The following is a 19,810-nucleotide window of genomic DNA, read 5'->3' as shown; positions in this document are numbered from 1 at the left end:
CGTGGAAAGTCCTTCTCGGAAACTAACAGCAAAGAGCTGCAGCGTGGACGGGGACTCTGGAGAGAATGGGTTTTCTGTTGCTTCAGCGATCACAGAACCTGCGGGTGCCAATGGCAGCGTGGCTGGGTGAGGCAGCCCCGAGTAACAGGCTGATCAGGAGACAGGTCACAGAGCAAATGAAGGAAGTGGGAGGAAGTGTCCTTCAATAACCCATGTGACACAGTGTACCGCGATATTATACCTCATGATCTGCTCCTTTCCCCAAGTGTCCCCACACCCCTGCGTTACATGTGGAGACTGTTTATTCGCAGCTGAATTGCCAGTGCTTGGCCCACTGCCTGTCACTTAACTGTAGGTGCTCAGTAACGACTGATGACTGATTAACTGAGAGAATGATACCCCTGGCCTCCTGACGACCCAAATTTGCATTTTCCCTGCCTCTGAGACAACGTGGGCATCTCACAGGGTGCAAAGTTCCCAGTCTGTTGTTCTGAGCTACTGCCTGCAATCCTCTTAGAATTCACTCAAGGTACTCCTCTGTAGCAGCAGAATAAGAGCAGAGGATCCACGGAGAAGCTTTGATGCAACAAAATGGTTTTCTGTGTGCCGTTCACCGTGAAAATCAAGAATGGTTTTCATAAGAAATGAAGAATGACCAAAACATTTACAGAATCTCAAAATAACATGAACAAAAGCCAGCTTCTCTGTCATCTTAGGCGTGTGGCACATACTTCACCAATGGATTTCCTCATACAAGCCTTTCCTTTTGTCTTTTTAATTAATTAATTAATTAATTTTTGGCTGCGTTGGGTCTTCGCTGCTGCGCACGGGCTTTCTCTAGTTGCTGCAAGCGGGGGCTACTCTTCGTTGCGGTGTGCGGGCTTCTCATTGCGTTGGCTTTTCTTGTTGTGGAACACTGGCTCTAGGCACGTGGGCTTCAGTAGTTGTGGCACGTGGGCTCAGTAGTTGTGGCTCGCGGGCTCTAGAGCGCAGGCTCGGTAGTTGTGGCTCACGGGCTTAGTTGCTCCGCAGCATGTGGGATCTTCCCAGACCAGGACTCGAACCCGTGTCCCCTGCATTGGCAGGCGGATTCTCAACCGCTGCGCCACCAGGGAAGCCCCTCATCCATATTTTTGATGAGTCTGAGCAAAAAAGAATCAAGGTTCTTTGTTGGTAAACAGGTAGCAATTAAACCATGTTCTTATAACCACGGCTCAAAGAAACTCAGTACGTCCACCAGCAGAATTACAAAATAAAGGTGAAAGGAGGGACTTCCCTGGTGGCACAGTGGTTAACAATCCGCCTGCCGATGCAGGGGACACGAGTTCGAGCCCTGGTCCGGGAAGATCCCACATGCCGCAGAGCAACTAAGCCCGTGTACCACAACAACTGAGGCCGCGCTCTAGAGCGCGCGAGCCACAACTTTGAGCCCGGGCGCCTAGAGCCCGTGCTCCGCAACAAGAGAAGCCACTGCAATAAGAAGCCTGCGCACCGCAACAAAGAGTAGCCCCTGCTCGCCGCAACTGGAGAAAGCCCGCGCGCAGCAACCAAGACCCAACACAGCTAAAAATAAATAAATAAAATAATTAATTAAAAATAAACAAAAACAAAAAAGGGGTGAAACCATAGCGTTATCTGTAAAAAGATGCTACTGGAATACAGGACTATTGCAACCAGTTATCTTTTAAGTGATTGCCCAACTCATTTTAAAATCATTCTTTATGATAGAACATTTATGCCTTAAGGAATAATTAAACAGGCAAGTGCCAATTTTTGAAAAATAAGTTTACCCCAAATAGCTTATTTGTGAGCCCACGCCGTGGGTCTCTCACTTGAACGGTGGTCTTCTGTTGTCCACGACAGACAGGCAGCGGCATCTCACAGAAGTGTATACTGGGGGCCTGAGGAGCTTCCCAGGAAGGAACTCAGCCTGGGTTACAGCTGGGGAACTGGTGAATGGACGGAACTCTATCTGCAAAAGCTGGGGAGCTTCCTGGAAAGAGACTCATTCAAGGGGAAGAAGTTGCCCAAGAAGAGGCTCTGAATGGCTTGGGCGGGAGGGTCCGGGGCAGCTGTTCCCCTAACCTGTTCCGGGCCCAGTCTGCTTCACACTCGCATGTCTAGAGACAGAGAGAATAAAATGTATGAGTATAAAATGGATTGATCTATTGTAACACACTCCGTAAAATCCTGGGGCTGAAACAGCAGTGCTTTGAGACTCCCTCCCTCTGGCACAGTTTACTCTCCAATACTCTCCCACAATGAGAACTCAGGACATCAGTGACCTCACCGGCAGGGAACAGCTGTACCCTGGGGGTGAGAAGATGAGGCATGGTGCCTGGTGACACAGTGTCAGCCCCAGCAGGAAGTGCTAGAGCGGGTGGGGCACTGGCGGCCTGGAGAAGTACACAGGGGGCACTCCCTGAGCATGCCAGGAAGTGCTTGGGAGGGGCCACAGCGAGGTGGCCTTCTTGTGCTAGCAGGTAGCAGCAAGAGCCTTTGCAAATTGGTGATTACTCTTAATACTACCTCTTCCAAACATTGGTGAGACCTAGGAAAACTTGTTCCATCATGCATTTGGTAATCATCGTATATTCTAAAATCATACTATAGACAGTGGTTAGATTTTTAAATACGGAAGAAAATAAGAAGGAGGGAGGGAGGGAGGAAGCCCAATTTCTCCCATTATAAACTATACATTGGCTAAACACTATACATTTGTTACTGAAAAAAGAGTAGAACTCTTTTTGTTTTAAAACCCATAAAATACATTTAAACATACCAAGTGTTAAGCAAACAGATAACTGGCCTCTGGTGCTTTTCCACTGTCAGCCGAACTGTTCACCTTAATCCACGTGCTTACTTAGGGCTCAGAACTCAGCATGTACTTAGAGCTCTGTCCATTACTTAATCCCTGAAATACACTGTTAACATCCTACATGGGGTGATTGGGACAGGAATGAAGAGTCCCAACACCAGCTGAGGAGGGGCATGATGGGTAGGCAGGCAGAGAAGAACTAGCATCTATTGGACATCTTTTTTTGGTTTCTTCTCTAACTAAATGTTCACAGGATCTTTTTTTTTTTTTTTTTCAGAAGAAAGCATCGGCATCTATTTTTTTTTTTTTTTTTTTTTGCGGTACGCGGGCCTCTCACTGTTGTGGCCTCTCCCGTTGCGGAGCACAGGCTCCGGATGCGCAGGCTCAGCGACCATGGCTCACGGGCCCAGGCGCTCCACGGCATGTGGGATCTTCCCGGACCGGGGCACGAACCTGTGTCCCCTACATCGGCAGGCGGACTCTCAACCACTGCGCCACCAGAGAAGCCCTCTCTGGCTGTGTTTTTCTTTCCAATTCTTTGTGGGCTTTTTAGCTCCATCTCCCCAGTGGTCTCCATTCCATCATTTGTCCTCCATTAGTTCTTTTATTGGGTCTATCTTATTTCTGAAATGTTCACTACTAAAGTGTCTCGCAGTTCTTAAAATCCCCAAAGCATTCCTACCTCGTAATCCTTCCCCCGTCCTGTTCCATCTTCATGAGGCAGCAGGAGCATCTTTCCTGCAAGACCTTGCTTGGAGCTGACGGTGGACCCGAGAACTCCAGAAGCCTGATTAGTTTTCTTTCTACAGAACCAATCCATTTACCTAGACGACTTCACATTTCAATTCTCAACATCTAAGTATGGCCAGCATTTTTAAAGCAGAAGAATTCTTTGTCAGAACTAGGCTTTGCTTTTTGTCCTAGAGACATTTGCCAGAGGATATCAGTTTTTTAAGGGAAATATAAACAACCATCTAGTAAGGAAGAAAATCCCACATCTCACAGATTTCACTCACTTCTATTTTCTTCTTATTCATGCCCAGCTCATGTGAAGGGCTTGTTCAACCCATCTGATTATGGGAAAATGCCAATTATCAAAAGGGTAAACATTCCCTAAATCTTCAATAATATCAAAAGTGTGTGATTTTATTGTACTCCTGACACATTTTGATGGTTTCATGTGTTAATGGATCTTCTTATGGAATCATTGAGCAAAAGCTTTAAATAAAAACATCAAAGCCTTTATTTTATTCTTCCTCAGTCACAGGACAGACCAACCCTGCAGCTCACTTCCTTATTAGAATACTAAACCGTCAGATTTCTGCCCACACACTGACCAGGCTTTCCTGTGGGGTAAGGAGTCCTTTTTCTAGCCCTGAACTGAATGCTATTCATTCTTCCACTGTTCACTCACTATAGTTCTTCTGTAGTATTCTGATTCTGTTGAGAGAATCCAAAATTGGCAAATGCTTTGATTTACAAACCTTGACTTACAAACACAAAGGGTAAACCTTTTCTAACTCTTCAGTAATTTTCCATAATATTCCAAAGCATGCAACTTTATTCTACACGTTTTGATGGTTTCATGAGTTAACGGATCTCCTGACTGAACGGTGGAATTATTAAGCTTTGCATAAATAGTAGAAGGTCCTCTTCAGCGGTGTTAGATAAAGTAGAAGTTTGGCAAGAGTCTGGTGAAGTGGGGCTCTATAGACCACCGGCCTGGAAAACCCAGTTCTCAATTCAGGTTCTCCTTGGTCCTGTCCTAGGCTGGTTAATAGAAGCTGAAGCAGGTTGAGGATTGAAGCAACTTGGATTATGACGGCTGTAAGATTTAACTTGTGAAGTATAAGTATACTTAACGTGATCTGATATCTGTGTTTGTTCCTGGAAGGTTGTGTGTGAGTTCAATTTTGGTCACTGCCTAATTTTCTCATTTCCTTACACTATAAATTCTGGAATGCTTTACCTTGGTACCTAATTACCTTTAAAAGGTAGTTATTTCCCACATTTCTCTTCCTGTTTTTCTGCTCATAGGCTTCTGATAAGTAGCCGTGACCCTCTTAATGGATGCGTCCATTGGAAGCTGCACTGCTAATAAGACAATGCTCTTTATAAGCCTTTAATTTATCTCTTTTAAACAAAATTTCTCATGTTGGAGTTTCTTTAAGCAGATCACATATGCTGATCAGCCTGGGCAAATCTGAGTGCTGTATAGGCACTAGGAGGTGCTGACTTTGGGGTTGTCCTCTGTCTGGTTATTTATTGCTGTGTAACCAACCGTCCCAAAACTCAGTGGCTTGAAACAACAATATATTTTTCTCTCACAGGGTTCAGTGGCTTGGCTGGGTTCGACTGTGTGATTCTCCCTTGCAGTCTCTCGTGCAGCTTGCCATCAGATGCTGGCTGGGGCTGGAGTCACTTGAAGGCACTTGGCTGGACGTCCAAGGTTTCTCTGGTCACATGTGGTGTGTAGGCTGGGATGACTGCAGAGCTGGGGGTTGGCTGGGTGCCTCTCTCTCTCCAGCCTCTCTCCAGGAGCGTGGGACTCCTCACAACCTAGCGATCTCAGGGTGGTAGACCTTCTTTCAGGCCGTGGCTTCCCTGAGAGCATGCCGTCCAACGAGTATGGTAGATAGTGCGAGGTTCCTCTGACCTGGCCTCGGAACTCAGTGCCATTGAGGCTGCATTCTGTTGTCTACATGGAAGTCACAGGGCCAAACCAGATTCAAGGGGACAGGACTATACACAGGCATGGACGTCAGGCGTTGTAGCCCATCAGAGATCCATCTTTGGAATTTAGCTGTTGTGTTTAATGTATCTCAAATTTGTAAAGTGGGTTAGAGTTAAAGCCACCTATTTTGGTTGTATTCCTGGGAACACTTTAATAATAATAATAATAATAATTAATAATATCTGCCATTCATGGAGCAATTGCACTATCACCTACTGGAGACAGAGTTGGGCAAAAACAAATAAAAAATTCCTGCTCTCACAGAACTAGTGAGGGAGAAAGGCAATAAAGTAAATAAGAAAATATATAGGATATCAGACGGTGCTAAACTCTACGGAGGAAACGTAAGCAGGAAGAGGATTAGGAAATGAACGTGGAAGCAATGCTAAGTAGGCTCTTAGAGGAGGCTGCCCTGACGAGGGGACATTGAAGCAGAGATCCGAAGGAGGGGAGGGCCCTTGTGGGGCAAAAGCTTTCTAGTAAGGGGGCCCTTTGGCCGGAGCTCAGTCGGGGGGTTAGGAGACAGGGTCAGAGTGGAGGGAGGGGTGTGGGGGGCTGTGAGGGTTACATAGGCCTTTTACTTACACAAGGCTTTTACTCTGAGTGTGAATGGAAGGCTCTGCTGTGGTGCCCTCCGCTGGAAGGGAGCGCAGGCCCAGCGGGAGACAGGCAGGGGGCTACCGCGCAACCCAGGCAATGGGGGCCTGGACCTGGATGTTGGCTGCAGAAGTGCTAGGTAGTGAGGTATCATATTAGGTACATTTGGAAGGTAAGACCGACAAGATTTGATTACAGATTGGACCCGGAGACAGAGACAACTCTTCTGAGAAGTTTTGCTGTGAATGGAGGGAGTGGAGAACCGAGGCGCAGGCTGGGAGGGACATGTGTTTTCCTCGGTTTTGTTTTTGTTTTTGGTTATTGTTTTTGTTTGTGTAAGATGCGAAGAACGTCTGTGCATTGGTGGGAATGACTGGTCCAACAGAAAGGGAACAGTTGGTGATGCAGGAGAGAGAGGGGCTGATTGCTGGTGTGACGTCCTTGAACAAGGAGCAGGGTGGGATCAGGGTGGTGCACCGGCAGCTCGCCCAGAGTAATGGCGGGAACGACCAGGTATATGGGTAGCTGGGTGGGTGTGGGGTGGCCTTTATGGAAGTCCTCTTTTGATGCCTCCATCAGATCCACAGAAGAGGATCTGGGGGTCTGGGAGGGAGATAATTTGCAAAACATCCATCAAAATGAGGGAAGAGTGAACTCACAGGACAGGAGGCAGGATCCCTGGGCAGCGCCTGGCCCCCTAGACGTCCCTGACCAGGGCTTGAAAGCCGGACGAGCGAGCGCAGGGTTGTTCTTCTGCATCGTTCTCAGCTGCGTGGAGGCCAGGGTGTTGCTGGAGAACTGGGTACAGAGCAGGGGAAGAGGCAGCCAGATCAGCTCAAAGGGAGGAAGAGGGAAAGGCGCTGGAGTAGCGAGGGAGCGCCCGGACGGGGCGGGCGGGAGGGCCGTGTCGGGTGGTTACCTAAGGCCTCGGGGCTACGCAACCGCTTCCCCACCCGGGTTAGCGGGGATTGTTTTCAGATCCGGAAGCTCTCCTAAATTGTCCACAAATATCCTCCGGACCTAACAGGGAAACAAATAACTTACGGGAAATGACAGACCCCAAACCAACTAACAGAACGATCGAACGCTCGGCGTTTCCTGTCAGGTCAGCTGCCAGCCACTCCCTCCCCCGACCCCGCCGGGCCTTCGAGAAATTGGCAGCCGCGGCCCCAGGCCCGGGGCCCCAGCGAGAGGAGAGGACGTCGCCTGCCGGCCGCCCCCCGCCCCGCCGTCCGGGCTCTCCGCCTCCCCGGGCCGCCCTCGTCCGCCAAGTTCACCCGGCAGGGCCTCCGCCCCCCGGACCATCCCCAACCTGGGCCACCCTCCCCCTGGACGGGCCACTCCCACCCGGACCCTCCCCCTGCCGGGCCACCCTCTCCCCGGGCCACCCTCCCCCGGGTCAAGTTCATCCGGCCGGGCCACCCTCTCCCGGCCCGCAGTAAAGGCGGGCGCGATCTTGGAGCCGGCGGCAGGCAGGCGGGGGCCCCGGGGGCGGCCCGGGGGCTGGGGCGCGGGGAGAAGCGGGGTGAGGCAGGAGTCGCTCGCTGGTCCGCCCTCCTCCCGCCGGGTTTGCGGATTCGGGTCCGGGCACCCATGGTCCCCTCCTCTGCGCCTGCAGCACTTTCCCTGCCACCGCCCGGCCGCCCCCATCCAGCCTTTAGGCGTCAGCCCGGAAGCCTTGCTGGGAGCGCTGTCCCGGCCCCCCAGTCGGTGTTGGGGCCGCGGCCTCCTGAATTTCTCCTCTGCCTTAGTTGTCACACCGTTACATTGTCTGCCCATCCTCATATCACCAACATGACCAGGAAAGCAGGGCCTCTGTCTCTGCTGCTCACAATTGTATCCACCGTGCTTAGCACAATTCCTAGCACACGCATGGACCCAATAAACGTGCCTTGGATGAGTGGTGAGTCCGGCCAGTCTCCCTCTGCCTTCCCAGTCCTCTTTTCTTTCAGATTGCATGGCTGGAAAGTTCCAGACTTGTTCCAGACCGGGGCCTCTGACTCCCTGTTTCTGGTCTCCGTTATTCTCTGGTACCCAGGTGAGGACTCCGGCTCCTAGCCGTCAACATTCAACTAGCAAACTTTTGAGGAGGGCCCAGCTCTCCTTTTTGCTGTACTGTAGACCCAGTTTCAGTCCCAAACTGCACTGATTCTGCCGGCCTCCCATGTCTGAGGTGTATTCTGACCTCTGGTGACAGAGAGCAAAGAATATGCATGTTTACTCTGGATTTGATCCACGAGGAGGCCACAGTGAGATTGGTTTTGAACAATTTCGGAAGCTGGCGCTCTGGCTGGCCGTTGTAGCTTGCTGGTTGTGTAATTTTATTGCTACTGTCTGTGTGCCCTGAAGGGTTGCAATGGGAAGAGTTTTAAAGTCTAAAAATAAAAGTCAATAAACCAATAATGAGGACTGTCAAGCTATAATAACTCACACATGATTGAATCTTTTTCCAAATCCCAACAATTTGTTTTCAACACCAACCGACCAACCCTGGAGCCGAGGTTTGATTTGTCCCCACTGGTCAGTCCCAGCACTGGTCTGAATGGCAGTGTGCGTGCGTGCTGCCTATCTATCGGCAGAGCCATTACAAACCACTGGCCCAGGGTTAGGTTTAGCTCGGCATTGATTGGCTTCAGGTTTGGGCGTGCTGCGTGGTTCCTGTGCAAGGGCCCAAATCTTTCCTGTCAGAGAGAGAGCACAAATAACCCAATCATCCGTGAAAAATTCATTCACGAAAACACAAGGAAAATACAATAATACAGGAACCGTATTGAAATTAATCAAAAACCGGAGACACTGCCCTTCAGATGTGGCTCTGGGTCCCAGTTATCAGGGCTGCTTAGAACAGCCTCTATATTTTCTCACTGGGCCCTATCGCGACGGATTTCTTGCTTGGAAAGAGAAAAGCTCTACTATAATTAAATCAAAGAATGATATTATTCTCCCATTGAAGTGTAAAAATTCAGCAAGAGCTGTGATAAAAACAGCAGTCACGGGTCCCTCTCTGAACTGTCAGAGGGTGATTCCCTTTGGTGGCAGCCCCTGGGGACAGGGTCCAGCTTCCTCTCCCGTTGCGGAGCACAGGCTCCGGACGCGCAGGCTCAGCGGCCGTGGCTCACGGGCCCAGCCGCCCCGCGGCATATGGGATCTTCCCGGACCGGGGCACGAACCCACGTCCCCTGCATCGGCAGGCGGACTCTCAACCACTGCGCCACCAGGGAAGCCCAAGAGCCTTTTTAAAAGTGCATTTCCTTTGAACCAAAATAATCTGTACCTCCCCCATGAAAGCACTCATCACACTTTATTTGAATTCCTTGTTTAATTAATACTCAAATTCTCTACCAGACTCACCACTCTGAAGGAGGGACCTTGTCTGTCTAGATCATTGCTCTTTTCTCAGTGTCAATAGAGATGTGTGTTAGTAGGCGTTCAATACGTGTGTTAATGCATTAGTCACTACCTCCCACTTCTAGGATGTATCCCCAGGAAACAGTAGGACAAATGTGCAAAAATATTGGTAAAAGGCCATTTATCTCTTCATTGCTTCTAAAATGTCTACAAATGAGACTCTGGTTAAATAAATGAAGGGACTCTATCCAACAGAATACTATGCAGCCATTTAGAATGATGCTCCCCATTTATTGACATAGAAAGATATTCACAAAACAGAGCTAGAGAGAAACGAAGTCAATTGCACAACTGTGCACCATCTATCACGGAATTTTTGTAAAATAAAAAAAGCTGTGTGGTAGGAAATCAGGTATTTTGATTTTCCTCTTTAGCTTTCTGTATTGTCTGATTTAATAAAAGTTTCTTTAAAATGTTCCTTTTATAGTGTGAAAAGCCAAGAAAATAACTTCCATTTTGAAAAACAATGTAATTGTTCATTCCCATTTGGCCTTTCTCCACATACAGGGCAATTATGCATTGCACTTGTGAAAGGAGGAAAAATGGCTTCGATCAGAGAACACGAGAAACTAGCACATCATTAATTGAAGGAATTAAAAAGAAGGAATTCTGTCTACTAAAGGCGCTCTCCTTTGTAGCAGACAAAAAACTGAAAAGACTTTTTAAAAAGTCAGAGAAATAAAATGGCATCACAGGCTATAGGTTGAGTCGGTGCCCAGTGAACACTTAGAATAGCAAATCTGGAAAGGATGAATCACGAGGGCTTCTCTCCTTTTGATTCACACACATAATTATGCCAAATTGTAACCAGTGTCAGCCGCCTGGATGCTTCTAAGTCCTCCAGGCTTTTGCAAACCATCCTTTTTCTTTCATATCCAAACAGACTTGCTTGAGGCCCTATGTCAAGCTCTGGCTATAGAATGTTCATCGTTTCACCAAGACTTCTGATGACTCCCCCAGATTTGGAGGAAGGGGGTATGCACTCTATTCCCACAGTCCCCTGTTGGTAGATTCCTGCTTTTACTGAATCTGGGTGATCCATCGATCTTGTTGCTTCCTAAGGCTGCTCTGTCTACCCACACTGCTTTGCCCACCCTAAACACACCTCTCTCTCATTCCCCAAAGCATCAACAGCACTGGAACCTGATGAATGTTTAGGCCCTAAGAAGACTCTTACAGCGCTGCTCAGAATAGGCAAAGACTTGCAGCTATGCTCTGCCCTCCGTACCCACTTGTTCTGCATTAGTGGATTCAACCAACTGCAGATGGAGAATAATTTTTTTTTAATTCAAAAAGTTGCAAAAAAGCAAACCTGGCATTTGTCACACCAGCGACTGTTGGCATAGTATTTACCACTGTTTATATAGAATTTACATTGTATTAGGTATTATAAGTAAACTAGAGATTATTTTTTTTTATTGGAGTATAGTTGCTTTTCACTGCTGTGTCAGTTTCTGCTGTGTGGCAAAGTGAATCAGCCATACGCATACATATATCCCCTCTTTTTTGGATTTCCTTCCCATTTAGGTCACCACAGAGCACCGAGTAGAGTTCCTTGTGCTATACAGTAGGTTCTCATTAGTTACCTATTTTATACATAGTAGTGTATATATGTCAATCACAGTCTTCCAATTAATCATCCCCCTTCCCCCTTGGTAACCATACATTTGTGTCTCTATTTCTGCTTTGCAAATAAGATCATCTATACCATTTTTCTTAAACTAGGGATGATTTAAAATAAACGGGAGGGGACTTCCCTGGTGGCACAGTGGTTAAGAATCCACCCGCCAATGCAGGGGACACAGGTTCGAGCCCTGGTCCGGGAAGATCCCACATGCCACGGAGCAACTAAGCCCGTGTGCCACAACTACGGAGCCTGCACTCTAGAGCCTGCGAGTCACAACTACTGAGCCCGCATGCCACAACTACTGAAACCCATGTGCCTAGAGCCTATGCTCCACAACAAGAGAAGCCACCGTAATGAGAAGCCCGTGTACTGCAGTGAAGAGTAGCCCCCGCTCGCCACAACTAGAGAAAGCCCGCACGTATCAACAAAGACCCAATGCAGCCAAAAATAAATAAATAAAATAAATGGGAGGATGTGTGTAGTTATATGCAAATAATACACCATTTTATGTAAGGGACTTGAGCATCCATAGATTTTGGTATCTGTGGGGCTCCTGGAATGAACCAACCCCCCTTGGATACTGAAGGATGACTGTATATATCAAATATCACAACCCTCAAGTTCCTTTGCCTTCCCTCCTATGGGGTTCTCACTGGCTTTCCCTCTGGTGTTGGTGTCTGCTGTCATGTTTTCTCTGCATGTCTCTTTTCTTCCATATCTGTTCCTCCTTCCGTCACCCAGACCCACGAAGTCTTTTTCGAGCATTGCCTGCCTTCCCCTTAGTCTATTAAGCAGAGCCATTTTGTTTTCTCTCACTCCTGCCCTCACCTGCCTGCCTAATCCCAACCCATAGAGGCTGGACAGGGGATGTCACCTTTCCTGACCCAAAGGCCCATGCATCTTTTCTTACGCCTATGTGCATGCTTTGAGTACTGCTTTTTTCCTAGAATGGGAAAATTCTATAGTAATTTAATTTTTTAAAACACGAATTTCCCCTTCTCATGCATAGATAGCAGGTGGATATTTTCTACACTTCTGTATACCCATGCTTATCCCTATACGTATACAATTAGTTGTTAAATAAATCAAAATGGTACGTTCTTTCAGAATCTGTCCCCATTTCTGTTGTACAAACTTTAGAGGTGGGGTAGCAAAACAAGAACATATGGAAAAATTATTTGGGGGTTTGGCACAGACATTTCATAAGAAATCTCAGAGCAGCCATGCCTCAGCGTGTATTTGCAGGGCGGGGTGTGGAACCACGGAAGCTAAGAGTTTCCATTTGGAGGCAGTGCCTACCCTTCAGGGGCTCAGCCTTTGGCCTCTCGCTTCTGGAAGATGGTCCCCTGGAAGTTACCCGCTCAGCTGGGCTGTTTCTCACTCACCTCTAGTGGAGGGGGCACCCCCCACCCCACCAGGTCCAGAAGAAAGATGGTATCCTTTGAAGTGACCCTGGGATGTATAGTTATGATTTTTTCTTAGCTTACTCCGAGCTATGAATAATTTAGGGTTGCATTTCAACCCCTAGACTTCATTGAGTATTCAACGAATCTCTGTTCTTTCCCCTTTCTGCCTTTGAATGACCTGGAAACATTTACAAAGCATCTGGCACTGAGTTTGTGCCTAAGCGTTCAAGAAACACGACTGAAATTACCCAAGCACATGCGTGTGCATTGACTGGGACTAGCATAAATATTGTCTCCAAGTCATGTCCGGGAAGCATGATAGACTCACTGTGGGTACCCACGTTCTGGAGGGACATTTATAGCAACAGCGAAAAGGTCAGATAATGGCCCCATTGAGAACAGCCATTTAGCACCACAAATACATTTCCTCAAATAAATCTGCTGATTACTTTCGCACTGACTTGACAGCTCAGCCAAGTGGTTTGCCCTAAATGCAGCAAAAGGCCCCACCTCGTGTCCATCCACATCGGGGACCTCTGATGAAGAAATACAATTGGCGGGCCCTTTTTGGAGATGATTGCACAAGACGAGAAAAGAAATGGGGAAAAAATCTCGCAGGAGCAAGCATTTATCATCGAGCTGGTTGCCTATATGAAATCGTAACTACTGCTGCAGAAAAAATTGGCCACCATTCAAGACCCAGACAAGTGTTACTACAAATACTTTTGAGATGAAAAAGAAAAGCACAAGTTTTCCTTCAGATACACTATCAAGATGAGGGTGGATGGTAGAACGCTGGTTTGTTAACCCTTCAGGGGGTCGGCTCGTTTAAAATCCTTGAGGGCCTTCCCTTGGCTTTTAGGATAAAGTTTAAATCCCTTAGATGGCAGAAAAGACCCTTCCTGGTTAGGCTGTGTCTTCTCCGCCACCAGGAGTCCTCACGATCTGCTCTAACCTTACAGAACCACCAGCAAATATCTCTTGTTCTCTGGTGTTTTCTCCCCACTCCTGTCCCCATCTTTCTTACTGAGTGAATATCTGTAGGAACTCAATGTATGGGTCATTCCCGCTGGAAAGTCTTCCTTGAGTCTCATCCTCTGCTCCAGACTGGCTTGGATGGTCACCTGTCCTGCTCCCCTGGCACTGATGGCTGTGCTGGTCGTCTTGTGTGGCTTTCTTGTCTATTTTCCAGGAGGCTGAGGGAAGGGGCCATGTCCCTGCTGCTGAAACACGGTAGGTGTTTGATAAACATTACATGGCTCATAAGAGACAACATGTATGTATTCCTACTATGCAGCAGGCATTGACCTCAAGCCCTTTACATGCCTTACCTCCTTCAGTGCTTCCAACAGCCCTGGGAAGCCTTGTAGCCCCGTCCCCAGACTAGGAACAGACTCATTTTACAGGGGAGGAAAATAAAGCACAGAAATTTGGGGCAATATTCTCAAGGTCAGTCACACAGATACTCTACGTTGGGGTCAGGATTTGAACTCAGGCAGCTGGACTCCTGAGCCTGTATTTTTTTTTAACATCTTTATTGGAGTATAATTGCTTTGCAATGGTGTGTTAGTTTCTGCTTTATAACAAAATGAATCAGTTATACATATACATATATCCCCATATCTCCTCCCTCTTGCGTCTCCCTCCCTCCCACCCTCCCTATCCCACCCCTCTAGCTGGTCACAAAGCACCGAGCTGATCTCCCTGTGCTATGCGGCTGCTTCCCACTAGCCATCTATTTTACATTTGGTAGTGTATATATGTGCATGCCACTCTCTTACTTTGTCCCAGCTGACCCTTCCCCCTCTCCGTCTCCTCAAGTCCATTCTCTACATCTGCGTCTTTATTCCTTTCCTGTCCCCATGTTCTTCAGAACCGTTTTTTTTTTCTAGATTCCATATATATGTGTTAGCATATGGTATTTGTTTTTCTTTTCCTGACTTACTTCACTGTGTATGACAGTCTCTATGTCCATCCACCTCACTACAAATAACTCAATTTCATTCTTTTTTATGGCTGAGTAATATTTCATTGTATATATGTGCCACATCTTCTTTATCCATTCATCTGTCGATGGACACTTAGGTTGCTTCCATGTCCTGCTGAGCCTGTATTTTTAAACACCATGCTGGGCTGAGGGATGGATAGATACATGATGGGGAGACATCCTTCTTGATGCTATTTCTTGAGAGTGAAGGAGAGGAAGAGAAGCTAGAGTTCTATTGTCACAGACACCAGAGCCCAGCCCCTTGCTCGAATGAGCCTGATGCCTCATCTGGTGCCTGTGGGGCGGGGGGAGACCGGGGTGAGGGGGGGGCGGTCAGGAAGGCGTGAGGGGCATGACGGTGGGAGGAGCTGCTCTTCCTCTTTGACATCTTTTTGCTCCTTTGACTTCTTGCCAATTTGTTCCTTTTTTGGGTGAATAATTATAGACTATAGGAGTAGATGTAGATTATTCTATTGTCTTAAGCCATACGTAATGAATCCCACTTGTAATATACTGCTTCTTATTAATATCTTAGAAAAATATTAATGTCTAAGAAAAAAACGCCTCCTTCCTTCAGCCCAGACATTCCTCAGACCAAGACTGCCACAATCCCTCCCACAGGCGTGGGCGTCAGCCACAAAGCATCAGCGGCTCCATAAGTGCCCCAGGCTCTGGTGGTCCATCACTCAGGTCCAGGTGGGGATGGAGTGGGAGGTGATGAGGATGAATAGCAGGGACCAACCCAGGAGGCAGCTGAGGTGGCCCTGGGCTCCAGCAGAGCTTTCGTCTGGATTCCCCAGAGAGAATGGCCATTGGACACCACCTCTGGAAAAGGGCAGAGGAGCTGAGCTGCAGACCGTGTCCTTTGGACATTTGTAGTGCCTCAGCCCCCAGAACAGTGCTTTGTAGGTCCTTGGTGAACGTCTATTTGCCTGTGGATGGTGAGCAGAAAGGGAGGAAGGAAGGAATAGATAAAGGAAGGAGGAACGAAGGGAGTACCAGGAGAATATGGAGACTTGGGTATTGAAGAGGTGAAGGTTAGACATAAGAAAAGAAAGCCATGGTCATGCTGAACTCAAGGTAGACTTATCTGAGGATGGGGGGTGGTCTTCACAATGGTGGATTTTCTTTTTCTTTCTGTTCTTTAAAAAACAAAAATTGGGGGGGCTATATTCCCCGTGTTGTACAATATATCCTCGTACCTTATTTTATACCTAACTGTTTGTATCTCTTACACCCCTACGCCTATGTTGCCCCTCCCCCCTTCCCTCTCCCCACTGGTAACTACTAGTTTGTTCTCTTTGTGAGTCTGCTTTTGTTTTTTGTTTTTGTCATATTCACTAGTTTGTTGCATTTCTTAGGTTCCATGTACAAGTGATATCATACAGTATTTGTCTTTCTCTGTCTGACTCATTTCACTTCGAACAATGCCCTTCAAGTCCATCCATGTGGTGGGTTTTGTTTTCAACTTTCATTTAAACATCTTTTCTTTCCTATAGCTTGATTTCTTTTAGGTCTTGAATACATATTAACTTTCCCATCTGCAAGACTTGGATTTTGTGGATGAACAATTTGTTTCCTTGGGATTTTGAACAGCCCTCCAAGGTCCCACGTTGGCTCCAGTGCAGACTTTTGTCACAACTCTTTTCTGTACCCATCCAACATCGCATAGTTCAGATCTGTTCGTGATTCCACTTGAAACACAAAGTGACTTTACAACAGATATATTTTAATTCTAGGCAGAATTGTTTTTGGAATAGCAGAGAATGATTCTGAGATTTCAGAATAGGTTATGGAATTAGGTCACCATAATTCAGTTCCCACCATCTCACTGCAAAGGCCTCCTAATGAGATTTTATCTAAGCACTACACAGTTGCTCGTTTATTATTTTTCCTGGGTATGCCCAGATAGATGGCGTTGACAAACCCGAACTCTGATCATTTTATCACAATGAGGTCAGCTCAGTGAGAGCTCTCTTGGCTGAGACCCAGAAAATATCATAACTCACTCAAGATAAGGTCAATGTCATGGTGTAAATCACAAACTCTATAGTTAGAACAACCCTCCCCTATACGCTGACGTCTGTTTTCAGACGCGTTCTTAATCAGGTCTTCCAAACAATGCGTTCTTTATTTCAGGGGTTTGCTGCTTTAATCTCAGACAATAATGGCCATTCACTTACTCAAGCCAGCAGCTGCCTTCCTCTCTCTGCTAAAATTCCTTAATTGGAATCACCCTCTCATTGACCTAAACCATTCATTACAAACTATTTCAGACAAGCTCCTGATAGCCCTGCAGTGGAGGTGCCGCCTGTTTTTCTTTCATCTAGGATGCTTTTCCACTCCGGGAAACTCTAGTCACTGCTCAGAAAGCTAATTTCTTTTGCCCTCACATTCTCAATGAACAGCTTTGCATTTCTGTAGCAGCAAAATCTGAGACAACTAGATCTTTGGGTTTCCTTAATTATCCAACAAGGTTGATGAGAGCTGGTGCAAGGAGATAGGTATTCTCCTATGTTCTTGATGGGATTGTAGGTTGATATAACAGTTCTAGGGAGCAATTTTATGCTATGCATCAAGAGTTTTTGGATTAAATCATTAATAAAGTAGAAATTAATATTAAATAGTAATATTAAATAAGTTGTTAATTAATCATTTAAAATTATTTGATCAAATTGATGTATTTCTAGAAATTTATTTTAAATAATCACGGCTCCATCAAATGATTTGACTACAAGATGCTCACTGATAAAATAAATCTTGGGGATGTGATGTACAGCATGGTGACTTTATTATTTTTTTTAACACTGTATCTTTTAAAAAAATAAATTTATTTATTTATTTTGGGCTGCATTGGGTCTTCATTGCTGCATGGGGGCTTTCTTTTTAGTCACAGTGAGTGGAGGCTACTCTTCATTGCAGTTCGCTGGCGTCTCATTGTGGTGGCTTCTCTTGTTGCAGAGCACAGCCTCCAGGCACGTGGGCTTCAGTAGTTGTGGCACATGGGCTCAGTAGTTGTGGCGCACAAGCTTAGTTGCTCTGCAGCATGTGGGATCTTCCCAGACCGGGGCTCAAACCCATGTCCCCTGCATTGGCAGGCAGATTCTTAACCACTGCGCCACCAGGGAAGCCCAGCATGGTGACTTTAGTTAACAATACTATATTATATTTGAAAGTTGCTAAGAGAGTAGGTCTTAAAAGTTCTCATCACAAGAAAAAAAAATTGCAACTATGTGAGGTGATGGATGCTAACTAGACTTATTGTGGTGATCATTTCACAGTATATACAAAAATCAAATTATTATGTTGTACACCTGAAACTAATATAATGTTATGTGTCAATTATATCTCAAGAACAAACTAATCAACAGGGTATTCCTGGACGTTTTCCTAGGTTTTTGACTACAATTTTATATAAACAAAACTCCATGGTTTTTGGGCTTCCCTGGTGGTGCAGTGGTTGAGAGTCTGCCTGCCGATGCAGGGGACGGGGGTTCGTGCCCCGGTCCGGGAAGATCCCACGTGCCACGGAGCGGCTGGGCCCGTGAGCCATGGCCGCTGAGCCTGCGCGTCCGGAGCCTGTGCTCCGCAACGGGAGAGGCCACAACAGTGAGAGGCCTGCGTACCGCAAAACAAACCAACAAAAAAACTCCATGGTTTTAATTTGTCTTTAATGAATAAGTTCCTTGACAGTCTTAATTAAACTTATGGATTTTTTGGTCTCATTAACCTTAAATATAGTTGAATCCAGGCAATTGGAAAAAAAGAAAAGATGCTCATGGAGACTTTTTTAATAAAAGTGAAAACCTAAAACCACCTAAATGCAAAATAATAAAGGATTGGTTAAATTAAACCATGGATTATAAATACATTTTTATGTCACAACCACACAATGGGCCAGGGTGTGGCTATTAAGCATGAGGGTGGAAAAGCATATTTGAGGCACAGTACCTATGAGTCAGGGCCTCACATTAAGGTCATCTAAGGTGGGTTTCTCTACAAAGGGACTCAGTCTGCAAGTGTGAGTTGTGACACAAGCCCCCAGGGACAGTGCAGGAACTTGGGCAGGCGACCGCAGAGCTGCTACCAATCCTGGGCCAAAGGGACACCGAGTGGGAGAGATGACCAGAAACCGTGACCAGAGAGGACTGTGGAAACCCTGGAGAGGAGTCATGACTTCTGTCAAGGGCAAGGCCAGCCCAGGGGACCTTGCAGAGCAGAGCCCAGGAGAATAAAGACTCTTCTCCTTGCCTCTGAGCTCCAGCTCGGGCTCCCACGGACCGAGCCAAAAACAGCATCAAGGTCAATGGCCCTGCGATGGCCCTGATGCTGCACAGAGGCCCATGAGGAGGGGCAGCGAGGGGTCTGCAGGGACCATGTATTACTTTCCCACTGTGGCTGCCACAGCCGTCCCAGAAATGGGGAGGCTTCAAACACAGACGTGTATTTTCTCACAGTTCTGGATGCCAGAAGCCTCAAATCAAGGTGTTGGTTCCTTCTGGAAGCTCCGAGGGATAATTGCTTCCAGGCTTCTCTCCTGGCTTCTCACAGCTGCCCCGATTCTCCGAGTTCCTTGGTGTGTAGACACGGCACTCAGATCCATGCCTCTGTCTCCATAGCTCTTGTCCTCTGCATTTCTCTCCACCTTCTCTTCTCTTCTCTTCTCTTCTCAACACTTGTCACTGGATTTAGGGCCCACCCAGCTAATCCAGGACGATCTCAGATAGAAAGACTTAATGCAGCCACACCTGCAAAGACCCTTTTTCCAAATAAGGTCACATTCACAGGTTCTGGGTGGACAGAAAATCTCTGGCACGACCATGGGAAGATATTCACACAAACCTGTAGGTGTAGGGGCCAATGGAGCAGGAAAACCAGTGTGCTCCTGTCCATTTTTTGTAGGACAACCATACATGTGTATATCGAGGTATAAAAAAGTAATTGTAAGAGCACACCCAGAAGTGTTCAGAACGGCTCTTGATCTGTGGTAAGATTATGGATGATTTTTCTTTTCTTTCTTTCTTTTAAAATTAAAATATAGTTGATTTACAATATTGTTAGTTTCAGGTATACAGCAAAGTGATTGAGGTTTTTTTTCAGATTATATTCCGTTATAGGTTATTACAAGATATTGAATATAATTCCTTGTGCTATACGGCAAATCCTTGCTGTTTATCTATTTTATGTATAGTAGTTTGTATCTGTTAATTCCATACTCCTAATTTGTCTCTCC

Source organism: Grampus griseus, assembly GCF_964374135.1.
Source record: "Grampus griseus genome assembly, chromosome: 21".
Taxonomy (NCBI): Eukaryota; Metazoa; Chordata; class Mammalia; order Artiodactyla; family Delphinidae; genus Grampus; species Grampus griseus.
The sequence above is the reverse complement of the archived record's forward strand: the minus strand, read 5'-3'. Positions refer to the sequence as shown.